Consider the following 18364-nt stretch of genomic DNA (forward strand, 5'->3'; position numbering starts at 1 on the left):
AGATAAATGGAGGAATAATATTGTATATGGTGAAAATGGATAACAATAATAACAATATTGAAAGGCTAAATGAATTCAACCACAAAAACCCTAGCCTAACAATCAACAAAGATCCACCATAACATATGAAGATTACCTAAGACAGTGCAAATCAAATGAAATTACAAAGATTATACCATCACATGTCCAATAGGGTTTTGATCTCCATTCTTCCTATCTCCATTGATCTTGCTTGATATATTTGCTCTCAGATTTTTATATGCACAAGAGCTCAACAAAGAACGGAATGTGGTTGCAAGTAGGATCGTAGTGTAGTCAAGTCCTTAAGATTAGTCATTAGGATACATCATTAGGGTTTGACAATGAAGAAGGCATCTCCTTAAATAGAAGACACAATATGAAATGGAGGGATAAGATTGAGAGGTGTAAAAAGAGAGGTCGGCTAAGATTAGAGGGTAGGTAAAAGAAATACCAAAATAATGAAAGAGGTAGGTAGTGTAGGAATTAAGAGATGAATGACATGTGTCATGTGTAGAAAAAGCTAATGAATTAATTAAATAAATAAAGATTTATTTAATTAATAGAAGAAGTAGGATAATTAAATAAATAAAAATATTTATTTAATTTAGGAAAAGGATAATTTAAATAAATAAATGTATTTATTTAAATGAGAAATAAGGCTAGAAGAGGATAAATGAATTAATTAAATAAATAAAGATTTATTTAATTAATAGAAGAATTAGGCTTAGATAATTAAATAAATAAAATATTTATTTAATTAGACTGGACAATTTTAGTGTCTACATTTTGCCCCTCTTTGAGACAATACGGCTTGTCGCGTTGTTTCAAAGAAGATAAGATGAACTGATACAAAGTTACCCCAGAATGGGAATGATATGCCCCCTCGAGAGATTGGATGAAAATGTCTGAAAAGATGGCAGACAATCTCTCGATAAGAAAGAAAGGCTAGAATGGACTGACCGAATAAAGTGACAAAGTCACAGGACAAAGAAGACTGACTCGGGAAATGAAGGCAAGGGCTAGGGTAGGCTATAAGATAGACCACGGGCAAAAGACATCCTCATTGTCATCTACACCCTCACGAGATCACAGTGCAAAGCGAGAAAAGAGCAGCAGCAGTCAGCAGCAATGACTTTCATACATAGATTCAACCGTGTTCGTCGATTTCAGAGACCAGCAGAGGCAGGAGAGCTGGTAAGTACCACCAAACCTCCTCGTACTTTGACGCATTTGCTTTTGTCATTAATGCATGGTAGATAGGGCAATAAATGCGCTTAGAAGTAGGATGCAAAAAATGCAAAAACTGGGAAACCGCGTCTGCGTCGGTGCCAGGCGCATCTGTGTCCGACAGGCGCGTCTGTGTCGGTGCTAGGCACGCCTGTGTCTGGAACCGCGTTTGTGCCAGATGCGGGCGCATCTACGTTCTCCAAGGGCGTTTATGTTGTAAAGTCACGTTTGTGACAAATTTAGGCACGTTTATATCAAACAGGTGTGTCTGTGTTGGTTAGGCGCGCTTGTGCAGTCAATAGGCGCGTTTGTGAGTTAGAAACGCATTTATGTCCAAAAAATGCAAGGTTTTATCTTCTAGGTCTGTGCTGCTAAGAGGATACACTCAAGTAGGTCCTCTAGGAAGACTAGGATAGATCAAGGCACTTTGTGATGAACAGGGAGCACCAAGATAGAGTACTTTGTGATGAACAGGGAGTACCCAAAGTATGAGAAGCACTTTGTGATGAACAAGGAGTGCAAATGTGAGTAACACTTTGTGATGAACAGGGAATGTCACACACGTAGTACTTTGTGATGAACAAGGAGCACTACTAGGATAGATAGCAACACTTTGTGATGAACAGTGAGTGTCACTAAGATAGATAACCATATGCATTTAGATAGCGAGTAGCATTTTGTGATGAACAGTGAATGCCACGATGACTAACATGATTGATTTGTTTGACTGCAGGAGTATTTGCCTATGTTAGAGTCACGGGAGAGATTCCCGTCGACATAGAGGTTGCGACCGGATTTGTCATTTCAGGATAGAGCTGCCATCGAGGAGATGGGTTTGAGACACATGCTGTATGTGCCTGAGTTTCGGGCAAACATGGGTTTCCTGACTGCACTGGCTGAGAGATGGCATTCAGAGACATGTACATTTCATTTGTTGATGGGGGAGATGACAGTCACCCTTGAGGATGTTTACAGGATTCTGCGGATACCGATCGATGGAGATCTGATCCCATACGATCGAGATGGAGACAGGGAGGCCTTGAGACGGGTGTTTTAGGATCCCGACCTAGAGATGAGGGCAGGACATGTGGCATGGGACACCATGACCACGACAGGGTTAGCTTTGCCAGCTGTGATCAGAGGAGCTATCAGTGGGTTCCAATGTCCGGACAGGGTGACACGGGGATTGGCAATGGGCTGGGGAGGAGCACTGGAGACATTGGTGACACATCACACCAGATATGCGTGGGGTCCATGTGTGTTGGCCCACCTATATTATGAGCTTCACCAGTTTGTATACCATGGATCAGTGGGATTGGGCTGTGGAGTGACACTATTGCAGGTTTGGGTGTACGAACATCTGCCTATCACACGACCGATACATTTTAGAGGGAGAGGTCATGGACGGAGTTTTGTTCATCTGTATGATATGATCACGTCGCAGCCTCGGATTGGTAGGTTAGAACATTGGCGGCAAGTGATAGATGACATTGACGTAGTCATCTGGAGGCCGTATCTGGGATGCGAGGAGTGGGAGGATGACGCAGTGGAGCTACCTTACACCTTCCAGAGCAGGTATCTGATTGGGCGGACGCCCTATATACTGGAGAGACAGCTGGTGGATAGAGTATGCAGGCAGTATGACAGGATCCAGAGGATGCCACAAGGCTCGGGTATGTATGCCTGTACAGTGAGGGATCAGGCGCAGTTTGGGCCTCTATTGTCATATGATCAGGCGCTGACACAGCTGGCAGAGATGGTGCCCCTACCCTGGGATATGTGGCCAGAGATCGAGGACGCCGGGATGGATGCAGAGTATTCAGCATATTGGGCCGAGCATCCATTCCCTCGATTGACAGATCCAGGAGAGCTACTGGAGGGAGATGGAGGAGGAGATGATGATGATGATGGTGGGGGTGATGGGGGCCAAGGCCGACAGAGGCGGAGGGGAGTAGTTGGGGAGAGGAGAGTGGCACCTCAGAGGGAGGGTGGACAGGAGGGACAGGCCTAGGTGGTGAGGGGTCGCGGTGGATTGCCCCTGCAGGTACCAGCAGCATAGGGTCCTAGAGTACAGGGACAGAGACAGGGACAGGTGCAGGGAGAGGTGCCAGTACAGGCACAGGTACAGGGATGAGGACAGGTACAGGGACCTAGACATGTACCGAGACAGGTACCCATTCAGGCACCAGTACAGGTACAGGGACAGGCACCCGCAGAGGGAGAGCCACAAGCAGAGGCAGAGGGTGGGGATCCGGAGGAGGATGAGCTGATTGAGATCAGGGAGATCTGCCAGGGCCAGGCAGATGAGATCCAGGATCTGGAGAGGGACTGACTCAGGATCAGGCTCAGGGATACTGAGTGGGAGAGGGATCAGGCAATTTAGCGCTACACGGAGGCTGAGACAGCACTGAGGGCAGGGAGGCAGGCGACAAAGGACACAGGAGTAGGCTACGCATATGTCCTACGAGCCGGAGAGGAGATTGCCTATTGGAGGGACCTGTATTATGGTGTTGTGCCAATAGATCAGTGGGCGAGGAGCTTCCATAGACCATCGCAGACAACGACAGCTACGGGAGGGAGCCGGAGGAGACAGGCATCGAGTGGTGGGGTCATGGGTCCTCCACCACCACCAGACAGGCAGGGTGATCTTGGAGCGGGTCCTTCTAGAGCTCAGAATTCATCGAGGCCAGGTGGCTCTGAGGGAGGGAGTTCATCATAGCCATAGAGGGCTCCCTTGTATCAGTATTTGTACCATTTTTTTGTATTGTAGACACCTACGAGTGATTGTAGCCATATGATTTTTTGACATCATTGTATCATGACACGTTATATATATATGAGATGATTCATCTTTGCGGCAGCTATATGCATGTGTACCTATGTGATGAGATGTTCTTATGTGATGCTTATGATATGGATGCAAATATATACATGATGTAATGCATTTTTGTTCTTTTATGTTGTATATGTGATGCATGATGCAAATGTGAATGTATGTAATGCAGATGAATATGATAATGCAAATGTAAATTGTGCTAACAGGTGTTGTGTGCAGGATGTGATGCAGTTGTGATATCTATGTGTATGTATGAAATGCTTATATGTGGTAATGCAGGTGTAAACTACATGAAACGCAAATGTTTTTGGTGTGTCATTATACTCAGTCATGTGATAGCGGGCTACGCGGACTCGAGAAGGACGATGGAAGTCAATCAAGAAAGGGGGATGAAAGATAGAAGATATGAACGTGAAAGAGCTTCGTGTGCGTTATCATCATTGAGCTTTATTATGGCAAAATAGGTTATGACAATCGAGGCATATGTTCGACCCAAAAAGTCATTGTACCTATTTGCATGGAGATAAGACAGTCACAAACAAGGAATGCCCCAGTTCACACTAGACTCTTAGTGTCCTCATATCCTTGGACAAGTCATAGCATTACTAAAAGACAATCCACAGACAGCAAAGAAAAATAGGTGACGATACCCCATCCTCGCCTTTCTAGTCAAAGACATCCTGGAGATAGAATCTCTAGTCAAAGACATCCTGGAAAAACTAAAAGACATGTCACCAAAAGATAAAATAAAAAAGAAAACCAAGACTCGACACCAACATCCACTGTAGTCCTCAAGTTTAGTGTCTCTTGTCACTTGTATAAGTCTTATTTGATTGTGGTCACAATGTTTACTTTCACAAAAAGGATAGATAGCACTGAACCATATGTTGTCTGAGTCTATTGAAAGATTTGATTTGTTGAAGCCCATTGTTGCTGCTGTGTCTCATCTGAAACTGACTGAATCCATGAAACTAATACTTTATTGTGGAGAAGATGAAACTTTATTGCGGATCTGTGATGCAAATGTTGCTTTATTGCGGATTGTGCACGGATAGACTTGAAGGAAGCTGGAAGAAACTGTACTCCTTGAAACATGTGATGTTCTTAGTTCCACACCCATCACTAGATGTAGGAATTGCCTTAGCCACAGATAGGATCTGATTTATTATGGATGGAAAGGGAGGTTTATTATGAACGGCTAACCAATCTTGGGTAGATCAATAACAAGCCATGATGGGAACGGGTAAGTTTATTGTGAGTGAATAGGTTGTGAGTGTGTGCAATGTGAGGTGATGAAAGTGAATCCTGAAGGAGGGAGGAGCAATGTCTCTACACATAGCGCTGGTGACCTAGTTTTCACCATGGTACTTGCCCAGGGCGCCACCGAAGTGGTTTTCACCGTTGGATGAAATTATTTCTCTTTACTTTTTTTGATTTTTCAAATTTTCAATTTTTTTGTGTCACAAGGCGCCTGTTTGCCAGGTTTTCACCAAGTAACAATTTTTTTGTTTTTGTAATTTTTTTGTATTTTTGAATTTTTTGATTTTTTTGTATTTTTGAATTAGGATATTCCTAAGAGCTACGTGTAGAACCTGCGAAGGTGCATGCTGTTGATAGGATCCTCCAAAGGTTCACCTTCTGTAGTAGAGAGCTGATATGCACCGGATCCATAGGCTGCTGTAACGATGTAAGGACCAAGCCAGTTTGGTTCGAACTTGCCCTTCTTCTCTTTGTCTTGCTGATTCTTGGGGTTTTCTCTGAGAACCAAGTCACCTACTTCAAATGTGCGAGGCTTAACTTTGTGATTGTAGCTGCGACTCATTCGTTGTTGGTAAGCCTTGAGATGATTAAAAGCAGTTTGTCTTCGTTCATCCAACAGTTCTAGTTCTTGTAAGCGAGAGACCCTGTAATCTTCATCGTTGATGATGTTTTGCAAAGAGACCCGTAAAGAAGGTAACTCGACTTCAATAGGCAAGATGGCTTCAGCGCCGTAGACAAGTGAGTAGGGTGTAGCTCTTGTAGGTGTGCGGACACTTGTACGGTAGGCCCAAAGTGCAGGATTGAGTTGGATATGCCAGTTACGGCCAGCGTCGTCGATTGTCTTTTTAAGGATTTTAAGAATTGTTTTATTAGACGCCTCAGCTTGGCCATTACCTTAGGGGTAATATGGTGTGGAGAAACGATGGGAAATATGGAAGCGGTCATAGAGTTCACGAACATCCTAATTTTTGAAGGGACGCCCATTATCAGTAATAATAGAATTAGGAATACCATATCGGCAAATGATATAGTTAAGGATGAAAGTAGCAATTTGTTTCCCAGTGACTTGTGTGAGAGGTATGACTTCAATCCACTTTGTGAAATACTCTGTGGCTGTGATAATGAATTTATGACCATTGGAAGAAGGAGGGTGAATCTTGCCTATGAGATCAAGTCCCCACTGACAAAAGGGCCAAGGAGACGCAAGTGGTTGTAGTTCTTGTGCTGGTGCATGTATGAGGTCTCCATGAATTTGACATTGCTTACATTTCTTGACAAACTGATATGAGTCTTTTTCCATATTGGGCCAATAATATCTAGTCCTGATGAGTTTCTTGGCCAAGGTAGGACCACTAGCATGCGGACCACATATCCCTTCATGCACTTCACGTAACACAATCTGAGCTTCGTCGCTTTCTAAACATCTAAGAAGAGTGCCATCTAGACCTTGTCGGTATAGGATATCAGCTAGAATGACATATCGAGAGGATTGGCGAATGAAAGTGCGACGTTGGTTATTCGATAGATCAGGAGGTAAGATATTGTTGCGAAGATATGTGAAGATGGAACCATATAACTGGGATTCAGGACCAACAACGCATATCATTTCAGTAGGAGTGATCTCATATGAAGGAACCAACAGGTTGTCTACCAAGAACTCATAGCAGGTCTCATTTTGAGGTAGGTCAATTAGTGAAGCAATTGTAGCCATGGCATCTGCAGCACGATTCTGCTCTCTTGGTATCTGCTCAAAATCTATCTTTGTGAAGTGTTGTTTCAAATCATCTACCAGTTGTTTGTAAGGCATTAATTTTTCATCTTTTGTTTGGTGATCATCAGTTGCTTGACGGATGACAAGTTGAGAATCCCCAAAAACACGAAGTTCTTGGATCTTCCACTGGATTGCAATTCGTAATCCAGTTGTTAATGCCTCATATTCCGCTATATTGTTAGTGCAAGGAAATGATAAGCGGTATGATTTTGGTATAGAATTGCCTTGAGGAGTTATAAAGAGAATACCAGCTCCTGCCCCATGTTGTGTGTATGAACCGTCAAAGTATAGTTGCCATGGCTTTGCATGTGATATTGTTAAAATGGATTCATCTGGAAACTCTGAATTTAGAGGAACATCATCTATCATGGGAGCCTCTACTAATTGATCCGCGATTGCTTGTCCTTTTATTGCTTTTCTGTCTACATACTCGATGTCGAATTCACTCAGGATCATTACCCATTTGGCCAGTCGCCCAGTAAGTGTAGCTTTGTTGAGAAGATATTTTAATGGATCAATTCTTGCAATCAACTTAGTCTTGTGAGTGAGCATATAATGTCATAATTTCTGTGAAGCAAAGACCACAGCGAGACATGCATGCTCGATTGGTGTGTAGTTTAGCTCATATCCCACCAATGTGTGACTGATATAGTATACTGCTTTTTCCTTGCCGTCAGCAATTTGTTGTGCTAGGAGTGCCCCCAGTGCTATTGGAGTAGCTGATATGTATAGTAACAAAGGCTGATCTAAAATTGGTGGCATCAAAACTAGCGGATTCAAAAGATAATCTTTGAGCGTCTGAAAAGCTTGTTGACAGTTATCGTCCCATTTGAACTTGATATTTTTATGTAGCAGGTGCTGAAAAGGATTACACTTATCTGCAAGTTGTGCTATGAATCTTCGTATAGACTGGAGTCTCCCTTGTAAGGATCGGAGTTGACTGATATTTCTAGGTGGCGGCATGTCCAAGATAGCCTTGACTTTTGCTGGATCGGCTTCGATTCCTCTTTTGGACACAATGAATCCTAGGAGCTTCCCGGAGGTTACTCCAAAGACACATTTCTTAGGGTTTAATCTTACTTTGTATTTTTCCAACCGATCAAAGACGACTGAAAGCATGTCCAAATGTGTATTTCTATCTATTGATTTACCCAAGAGATCATCAACATAATCTTCCACAGTTATGTGCATGAGATCATGAAAGATAGTGGTCATCGCTCTTTGATATGTAGCACCTGCATTTTTCAGCCCAAAGGGCATGACATTCCAATAGAAAGTTCCCCACGGACAAGTGAATGATGTTTTGTGTTGATCCTCGGGTGCAATCCTGATTTGATTATAACCAGAAAATCCATCCATTAAAGATAACATTTCGTGACCTGCTGTGAGATCAACGATCAAGTCGATATTTGGTAATGGGAAGTCATCTTTCGGACAAGCTTTGTTGATGTCTCTGAAATCTATACATATTCTGATGCTGCGATCTGGTTTACTGACAGGTACTAAATTGGAGATCCATTCGGGATAATCAATTGGGCGTATGAATCCGACATCCAATAACTTCTCCAGCTCTGCTTTGACTAGTAATGCCACTTATGGATGCTTTTTTCTTAATTTTTGTTTCACTGGCTTTGCCCCCGGTTTGATTGTCAAATGATGCATTACCAAATCCGGATCTAGTCCAAGCATATCAGCGTATGACCATGCAAAGTTGATTTGTCATTCTTTGAAGAAGCTTATGAATTTTCCCCTTTCAGACTCTGTCAATGATTGAGCCAGGGATATGTTGTGTGGAACCTCTTCTGTACCAATGTTTGTTTTGATAGTCTCCTCTACCAACATGGATGATTTTTCCTCATATGATGCTGGGAGAATGTCGAGCCTTCCATCTTTGGGTGCCTCAGAGAGGTTTTCGCCCTCAGATACGTCCTTTCTTTTTACTTTTTTGGAATCAGATAGCACCACAGTGTGGTTTTTGCCATAAGACCCTTGATTTGTTCTTATTTTCACATTTTTGCGACTAGAAGGTCCGACACCCTCACCAAAATATGCCATGTTGTTGAGTTCTATGGTGTATCCTGCTTTGTGGTCCCCAAGGGGAAGATCATCTCGTATGCCAAGATAGTCAATAATAGCTTCATCATTTTGAAATGTGTCAAATTGTGCTGGTCCTTCACAATCCCAGTCAATGAGTTGGTGGTGAACAAGGGGAAGGCCTTTAATGTTTTCGGAGTTTGCAGGGCTAAGAGTGAAGATGTGGTTATATTCGGGTATATCGAGGCAATCGTCGAGGTCATCAATGGAACTCTCCTCATCAGTTTCGATCGCAAGCGAATCCAAATTGTCATCACTAGTAGCGCCTTTCGGGACAGGTGTCCTCATCCTATGTGATTTCGACCTAAGACCTTGAGACGAAGACTGTGCGGAATCCTTATGGGTTGTTTCTTGACCAACTCTGAACTTTTTATAAAATTCCTCTTCTTCTGTGGGTTCATCTGGCTCTCTGAATGTCTCGGCGAGCTCATAGTCACTGGAGGATTTGTCTGAACCCCATTCCCATTCGTTGGAATCTGTGGAATAGTAATCTTCTTGTTGAACTTTGGCAACTTTGATTTGTGATGCCTCTTCTATCCTTTTACTGTGGATCTTGGAAGTCAGAAAACCAAGTCCCTTTGAGCGTTCCCTTTTTATAGTCAATTCAGGTTGTAAGGGCTCCATGACACCTTCTTTGCGTAACCCAAGAGGGCTTTTTCCATCATACCCAAATTTTTGTAGAATCTTGAAGCCTTTGCCATATTTCTCACAGGGTATATTAATCTGATCATGTGTGTCCTCTTCAATGTCTTTGTAAAGCATTTTGTATAAACCTTCCTCTTCTAGTTCGCCCCATCTTTGGAAGATAGTAGGATCCCATTTGAGCATCATGATGGATATTTGCTTGTTAGGATGTGGCCTTCCATATTCTTTTGGAGAGCTCATGACTTGTCGTAAATACATGGTTTGATTTAAAGTGTATTCTCCAATGCCTTTGTCTTGAAATTTGCCTTTAAGTTCACCTTGTTTTGATGTTGAAGGTTTCAATGACTCAGGGTCAATGTATGCCGAAGAAGGAGCAGCCTCACGATTACTGGGAATGATGGTCTCAGTATGTGATCTCAGGTTATTGCAATATATGAACGGATTAGGATCACCGTTAACTGTTACCTCGACTCCATTATGAGGAAACTTAATGCATTGATGATATGTTGATGGGACTGCCCTCATTTCATGAATCCAAGGATGTCCTAGCAATATTTTGTATGTGAGATCCAGATCTAGGACTTGACAAACCACATCCTTTGTGACTGGCCCAATTCTTAGAGGTAAGGTGACTGTGCCCTTGGATGAGCGCTCTTCATCATCATATGCCTTGATGGTGATTTGATTTGTTGAATTCACAGCTTTATCAGAATATCCCAATTGTTTAATGGTGCTCAATGTACAAATGTTTAGACCAGCTCCTCCATCTATCATGACTCACTTTATTCGATGTTTGTGTATGAAGGCTTCAACATGTAAAGGTGCATTATGAGGCTGACTTACAGAGGCATCATCGGTTTCTATGAATGTGAGGGAGTGTGGAATGGAAAGGTATCCCACCATGGCTTGAAACTGGTCCACGTTCAGATCAGTAGGAACGGCAGTGTCTCTCAAGATTTTGTCAAGAATAGCTTTATGAGCGGGGGATATGCGTAAGAGCTCAAGGATGGAGATGAGCGCGGGTGTCTTCCCTAACTGTTCTACAAGGTCATACTCAGGTTTGGTTGATGAAGAAGCAGTATTTTTAGTAGAGGTGCCTGGCAACGTAATCTTACCTCGACGAGTTGTAACATGACATTCAGAGGTAGGTTCAGAAGAAGATCCCACACTTCTTAGAACAATCTTGGGTCTCTGAGGAGGATTCTCAGGATTTTTATTCTTGATGGTAATAGTAGAGATATGATTGTCCATCGAGATGTGATTGATAGTTGAGTCATAATTGTAAGGTGCTCTAGTATAGTTGGCTTGATCATCTGTGACTTTGGCTTTTCCTTTGTCATGCTTTGGGAATGGTTCCTTAAACATCTCATGTTCTTGATTAGATGAGTGTCCCTCAATCTCAATATCACCTCTATCAAGGAGATCTTGCACAATGTTCTTCAGTCGATGACAATTACCTGTCTTATGACCCTTGCTCTTATGAAATTCACAATACTCATCATCGTTCCACCAATTTGGTTTGACCTTTGGTTCATATGGAGGAAAATCTAGAACTATGATCACTTTATTTGCCACAAGCTTTTTGAAGACTGGTTCAAGTGGTTCTCCCAATGGGGTGTACTTCCTTCATGATCTAGAAGTTGTTTGAGTATTCACTTGATTGTTTGTAGAACTTGATCCAGAAAAGATGAATTTGGGTCTCACTGTGTTAGCATCAACAACACCATCATTGACTGTGTTTTTGTTTTTATTCCAAAATCTTGGCTTGTCTTTTCCTTTGAAGTCATCTTTGTTTTCCTTGAATATCTTAATGACTCCCTGTTCAATTAGAACCTTTTCTGTTGCTAAGCCCTTTTCAATAACATCCTTGAAGGTGGACAAACAAGCTTTCCTTAGATCATAGCCAATATCCTTGTTAACGTTTTGAGTGAACATTTCTACCATTTGTTTCTGTGGGATTTCGCAAGAGCATCTGCTAGCTAGATTTCTCCATCTTTGTAAAAATGACGCAAAAGATTCTCCCTCCTTTTGCTTAGTATTGCACAAAGTAGTGACTGAGATATTTGTTTCTATATTGTAGGAGAAATGCTGAATAAATGCCTCTGCTAAGTCACCCCATGAGTTAATACCAGGAGGTAATTCAGAGAACCATTCCATAGCTTGATCACCTAAGCTCTGTGGGAACAACCTCATCAAATATGTTTCTTCTGTCGCTACCTCAATGCAAGCTGTGAAAAATTGTCGTATGTGTGCCTTGGGGTCTCCTTTTCCTCTATACTTGTCAAATTTTGGCGTCACAAAGTGTGCAGGAAATGGAGGCATTGGAATGCTCTTATCAAATGGATAAGGACATATGTCTCTCATAGTGTATGTTGGTTTTGGTGTACTCATGTCCTCCATTTTGTTTTGTAAATCTCTGATTTGTTGCTCCAAATTGTTCTTAGGTGGAGAGCGATTTCTTGTAGCATACCCCATGTTTGAGACACCAATTTGAGGAGGAGCTTGTTGCATGTATGGATGATATTGATCATAGACATGTTCATATGGAGGAGGTCTATATTGATGCGGCATATAGGGAGCACTTGGTATAGCTTCATGTTGAGGAACCCCATATCTATTTTGTGCATGTATACCATATTCTATAGGCATTTCATGTTCTAATGTATTGCCCCCAAATTTGACATGAGGTTTCCTTGTGTCCAAATTTTGAGCAGGCCTTTGAGTATCCAATTGTTTTGATTGATCCATAGCTTGAGCATGTGATTGAGCATATCTATCTGCATAAGGCTTCCATAATGGTCTTCGATGGTAAGTATCATATGTTTGAGCATATGTATGTGGGACTTCTGATTTTTGAAGCAAAGCTGAAGGTGATTCAGGTACCATATGCGGTCCTCTATTTCCTCCACTATTGGATCTCCTTTGATCCATGTTGGAGTGAGTTTGTTGCGAGGGTCGGTTTTCCATAAGTTGAGACATGTCAAAGTCATGAGGTATTTTAGCTCCACTTTGTGCCATCATGTGTAAAAAGTACTGTCTATCCCTCTTCATTATCTCTTCAACCAATCTATTGAAATGGGGATTCATAATGGATTCTTCTACATCTGCTGATTGTATTGAAAAGTTGTCCACATTGTCATTGTGTGTAACATTGTTGTTTGTAGTGTCTGCGTTTTCCACATTTGGATTGTTTCTATAAACATCCATGTCGGGTAATGTAGTGTGCTCAGGATTGAAAAATAAATCATTGTCATATTCATAAGAACTCATGTTTGCGGATTCTTGAGCTTCTTTAGCTTTTCTCCTAGATTTTTGAAGACGGCTTTCAACCATGAACTAGGTGTTTGACCAAGATGTGAGAGACTAGATGAAAAATGAAAAGAGTATGGAAGACCAAGAGTTGTATGGAGTGTAAATGAATCTTGAGGTGTACTTGCAATGTCCAAAGTGTAAGACCAAGTATGTATGTAGTAGAGTAGGTGTGACTTCCAAAGAGATGATAGTTTCTCTTGATGAGGTAAGCTGACCTTGACTCTAAGTAAGACCAAATGAGACCCAAAGGTAAGAAACCTTGATGAGGGACCACTTAGCAAAGTGTAGTTGTATGTAGTGTGTTGACAAAGTATGATGAGGACAAGCAAGTGACCTTTTGACTCAAGTTTAGACAAGTATGAATGTAAAATGAGATGTGAAGCAATGATGGACTATATGAGACCCAAAGACAGGTTGAATGCTAGATGAAACCTGAAGAAACAACCTAGGAAGCTCAAGTATTCCGAAACTGATTTCTTTTGTTTGCTGGACTGTAAAAATTTTCAATTCTGGACACAGACGCTTCTGTATACTTCACAGACGTGATTCCCAGACACAGACGTGTCTCTGTTTGACACAGACGCTGCTAGACACACAGATGCTATTATGCCCTTCACAGACGCGCTTAGATGACCCAGACACGGTTAAAATAGACACAGACGCGTTTCTGTAAACTTCGTGCAATTTTTCCAATCTGTGAAGTTGTTTTGTTGTGACCAAATCCGACTGTTTGATTGTTTTTCGTGACAAGAGGACACAATGTTGATGAGGACTCAATGTTTGCAAGTGTTTAGACTCCAAAAGTGTGTTGTTTGATGTAAAATTGTTTTGCATACACTTGAAGACACAAAAGACACAATGTTTTGTTGTTTGGTCTTGAATGTTTTAACATAAGACAAGCACAATTCTTATGGCTAGCCAAGACAATAGTTGTTGATCCCACATAGGGTTTTACCCCCGAGGCTATGCTATTCAGAGTGGATACTTAGATGCTTGACCTCACTGGCTCCACCCTTGGCACTCACTTCTCGGGTCAGCCAAGCATCAATCCCCATGAAAACTCCCCATGGCGAACTTTGTATCTCTACTAAGAACCATATGTGTGTGGGCCGCTGCCAGAGGTCCGACCTCCTGCCTCAACAACTAGAAGGATTTGGGCTTCTAAAACAAAAAGGTGCTAGTAAGGGCATCCGCTCGTGTGGCCATACATGCGGCACTTTCAGCTCTGTAAATACAGAAGGCTCCCAGCCGGTAGGGGTTACGCCCTATAAATGATCAAATAAATTTGATCAAACGGGTTTATGGGGAGACACAGTGTCGGTATGAACTAATCAGCACACATTATTCATAGTTTTCACCATGAATACATTTATTTATAGTGGTTTGGAAGAAGATGGCTTTTCTTTTGCTACCACTTGGGTCGTTCTCTTCTCACTAGTAGTCCTAATGACCACACGGGAAGACAGGCCCTCTAAAGATTAAACAAAAAAGAGCCTATTGCTCAAGACACAAAAGACAATGATTCAATTTTAGTGCACCAATGGAAGTGTTTGCTAATCTATGAAAACAAGGCACACAACAAAATTTCAAAACCCTAGCCAAGGCCCTGCAACAAAATTTGTTAGTAGTTTGGGTTGTTTCAAATGATCACCCCTTCCTGCAAGCACACAAGTTAGGTAAATTTTAGAAACCCAAAAGACTTTGTGAAAGAGGGGCCTTCAACAAAATGTTTTTCTTTCAAAACAAGCTACACAAACTTAGTTAGCTAGATCTGAAAGGGTTAGTCCAAAAATAAACTAGATTTGAAACCCTAGGTGCGAAATCCGAAAACCGAATCAATGAAAATTTGTAAATTTTGAAACAGTAAAAACACAGACGCTATTACCACAGACACAGACGCGTCTGTATGACACAGACGCGGTTTTGTGTTTCATAGACGCGGCCAAAAAACACAGACGCCCTTCTTCGACACAGACGCGAGCAGAAACAACACAGACGCGCTTATGAAACACAGACGCTCCTGTCTGAGACCTGCAAAATAAAATTTGTCTAAAACACAGACGCGATTCTAGATTCCGCAGACGCTCCTGAAACTCAGAGACGCGATCCGAAAGTTCGCAGACGCGGAAAAACCTAAAATGTCGTAAAAAAAATGTCCGATCTGCAACTTCAAAAACGCAAAATCTACAACAAAAAGGTTAAATGCAAAGGGACAAGAGTCCCACCGGGCGTGCCAAAATGTATATGGTGAAAATGGATAATAATAATAAAAATATTGAAAGGCTAAATGAATTCAACCACAAAAACCCTAGCCTAACAATCAACAAAGATCCACCATAACATATGAAGATTACCTAAGACAGTGCAAATCAAATGAAATCACAAAGATTATACCATCACATGTCCAATAGGGTTTTGATCTCCATTCTTCCTATCTCCATTGATCTTGCTTGATATATTTGCTCTCAGATTTTTATATGCACAAGAGCTCAACAAAGAACGAAATGTGGTTGCAAGTAGGATTGTAGTGTAGTCAAGTCCTTAAGATTAGTCATTAGGATACATCATTAGGGTTTGACAATGAAGAAGGCATCTCCTTAAATAGAAGACATAATATGAAATGGAGGGATAAGATTGAGAGGTGTAAAAAGAGAGGTCGGCTAAGATTAGAGGGTAGGTAAAAGAAATACCAAAATAATGAAAGAGGTAGGTAGTGTAGGAATTAAGAGATGAATGACATGTGTCATGTGTAGAAAAAGCTAATGAATTAATTAAATAAATAAAGATTTATTTAATTAATAGAAGAAGTAGGATGATTAAATAAATAAAAATATTTATTTAATTTAGGAAAAGGATAATTTAAATAAATAAATGTATTTATTTAAATGAGAAATAAGGCTAGAAGAGGATAAATGAATTAATTAAATAAATAAAGATTTATTTAATTAATAGAAGAATTAGGCTTAGATAATTAAATAAATAAAATATTTATTTAATTAGACTGGACAATTTTAGGTGTCTACAAATATGATACTTTGTTTTGGAAGATTTCATCTTATCGGATTATAAGCCCTCATCCAGATCAGACTTTGTCTTCTTTCCTTTCTTAGGTTGGCCTACTGGTTCAGGTTCAGATCTAGCCTTCTTCTTCTTCTCCACAACCTTCTCACCATCAGATCGAGGTTTCCGGATCACCCTAGCAAATTCACCTTTCTTTAGTGCCTTGTGAATATCTAAATCAGATTTTGTCTCTTATTGCACCAAAGTGACCGCCACATACTCTCTTTGGGTCTTCTACTTCTTCCTCAAAACACCTTTGCCCTTTGCAGATACACTGGAGGGTTCAACATCAGTAGTAGGTGTCTTCACGGGAGTGAGAGAAGGTCCTATTACCTTTATTTTAACAGGAGCAGATGCAATCTTCTATTTCTTTTCTTTTTCAGCTGAATCCCTTTCTTCCCTAGCAACCCTGACTCTCTATCGGGGATGGCCTTCCTCTACAAGAATATCTTCATCAATCTTCGCCACATTCCTCTTCCTTTCCAATTTGGTGAATTTGGAGTGTAACTCCATTGACTTTTCTTTGCAGGTTCCAAACCTCTCCTCCTTGGTGTCTTCTAGAGAATTTAGCAAGTGTTGAGCATATGATTCCAAGGCAGCCTCATCGACCTCATACCCCATTGGCATTATCCAAACAGTCCGGGGTTGAACTACTTCCATCAGACATTCATCCTTATTCACAATAAATCACATCGTCTCCTCATATTATTTGATAATTTCTTTGGGGATTCACACTCTTTGCTTCATTTTATCCTAGAAAGTTTTGAAGAAATCCCATAATGCATCATTTTGATTATCTTGATTTCCAAGATTGTCAAGTCCTTGCTTAATCTATTGCGCAACCGGTCTGTCATAAGCCCAGTGGACTCTGTCGGTTCCAAGAATTTGGTTCATGAAGTATAGGACCAGACAGATGATCAAAGATTTGAATTGCAAAACATGTTTTTTATCTTGTTTAATCTTCTTAAAATTTATCAGTAGCTCCTCCAACAACACACTGCATAGTTCATAATGACCATCTTCCTTAACCATTTGTAAGCAACATGAATTGTAGTGTCAGATACCGAATTCAGTCTGTTGGATTGATACGCCTTATAACCAATCACCATAGCAACAAATTTAACATTTCTTTTATTGTACTAATCTTCACTAATCACCCGTCAAATTTTGCATCAGTTAGCTTGTTCATGGTAGGGTTTTTAACCTTTCGTAACCTTGACTTTTCATCGGTTTGATTCAAATAGGTAACTTCCTTAATTTCTTCCACAATGATCTTGTAAGGTTTGTCCAACCACATAAATTCAGTGTGGATCCTGCTCAACACATATCTAACCCACTCCTTCTCATCAAAAGTTGGAAAATTCATAAATTGGGTGAAACCCTTTCTTTTCAGTTGTGCAAATTTTGGCTTAGGGATGTCATCCATGATTTTGTCAATATGCAGGTCCAAGATGTTTTCCAAGTTGGTTTCTTCAATTTCATGGTGAATATAAGCTCGGACATCATCGACATGCAAAACTCCATGTGGAACAAAGGAAAATGCTCCAACCGGGTCGTCTTCCATGGATTTGTAAGGGTGTTTCTTGAATACAAGACGAGTCTTGTCCTTAACCTCAACCACCAATGGAGTAGAAATGGAGGATGCAGATGCCATTTTAAAATATCAGAAAATCAGACTCAGAAAAATGTCGTTTGAGAAATACCTTAACCAATTGTCGAACGCCCTAGATCGCTTCACCGAATTTCTTTAATCTCTTTGATCACCTGGAAACTTTCATTGCCTTGTTCTTTAGCTTGAAAACACTATTCTCAAATTGAAGAATTATTCTTGTATTTTCCCTTTTAACTTTGCAAACCCTAATTTCACTTTGAAATAAATGCACCTCAAATATTCAACTAGATGCCCTGTTTAGCTACTGGATGTCGCAATAAACCATCTGAGTTTTTGATATCAATTTCCATCTATAATCCATTGACCACAAATCTCATCAAAGAGAACTGCAAGATTCTCATTGGTTTGCCTCCCCCTAAGGCCAAAAGCCCTAGTTACCGAATGAAGATCTTGCACTGGATTTGAGTGCAGATCCATTATCTGCCTTAGATTCATCCTTCTTTACCCATATCTTCTTATGTTGATC

The 18364-nt window shown here is 40.9% G+C and overlaps 1 protein-coding gene across 1 annotated transcript in view; it reads right to left on the reverse strand.

Annotated features, from left to right (window-relative positions):
- LOC131874907 (RNA polymerase II degradation factor 1-like) overlaps positions 1-18364 on the reverse strand; it is a 43896-nt gene that overhangs the window by 768 nt on the left and 24764 nt on the right. The gene's annotated exons all lie outside the window — the stretch shown is intronic.

This window comes from Cryptomeria japonica, chromosome 4, assembly GCF_030272615.1.
Source record: "Cryptomeria japonica chromosome 4, Sugi_1.0, whole genome shotgun sequence".
Taxonomy (NCBI): domain Eukaryota; kingdom Viridiplantae; phylum Streptophyta; class Pinopsida; order Cupressales; family Cupressaceae; genus Cryptomeria; species Cryptomeria japonica.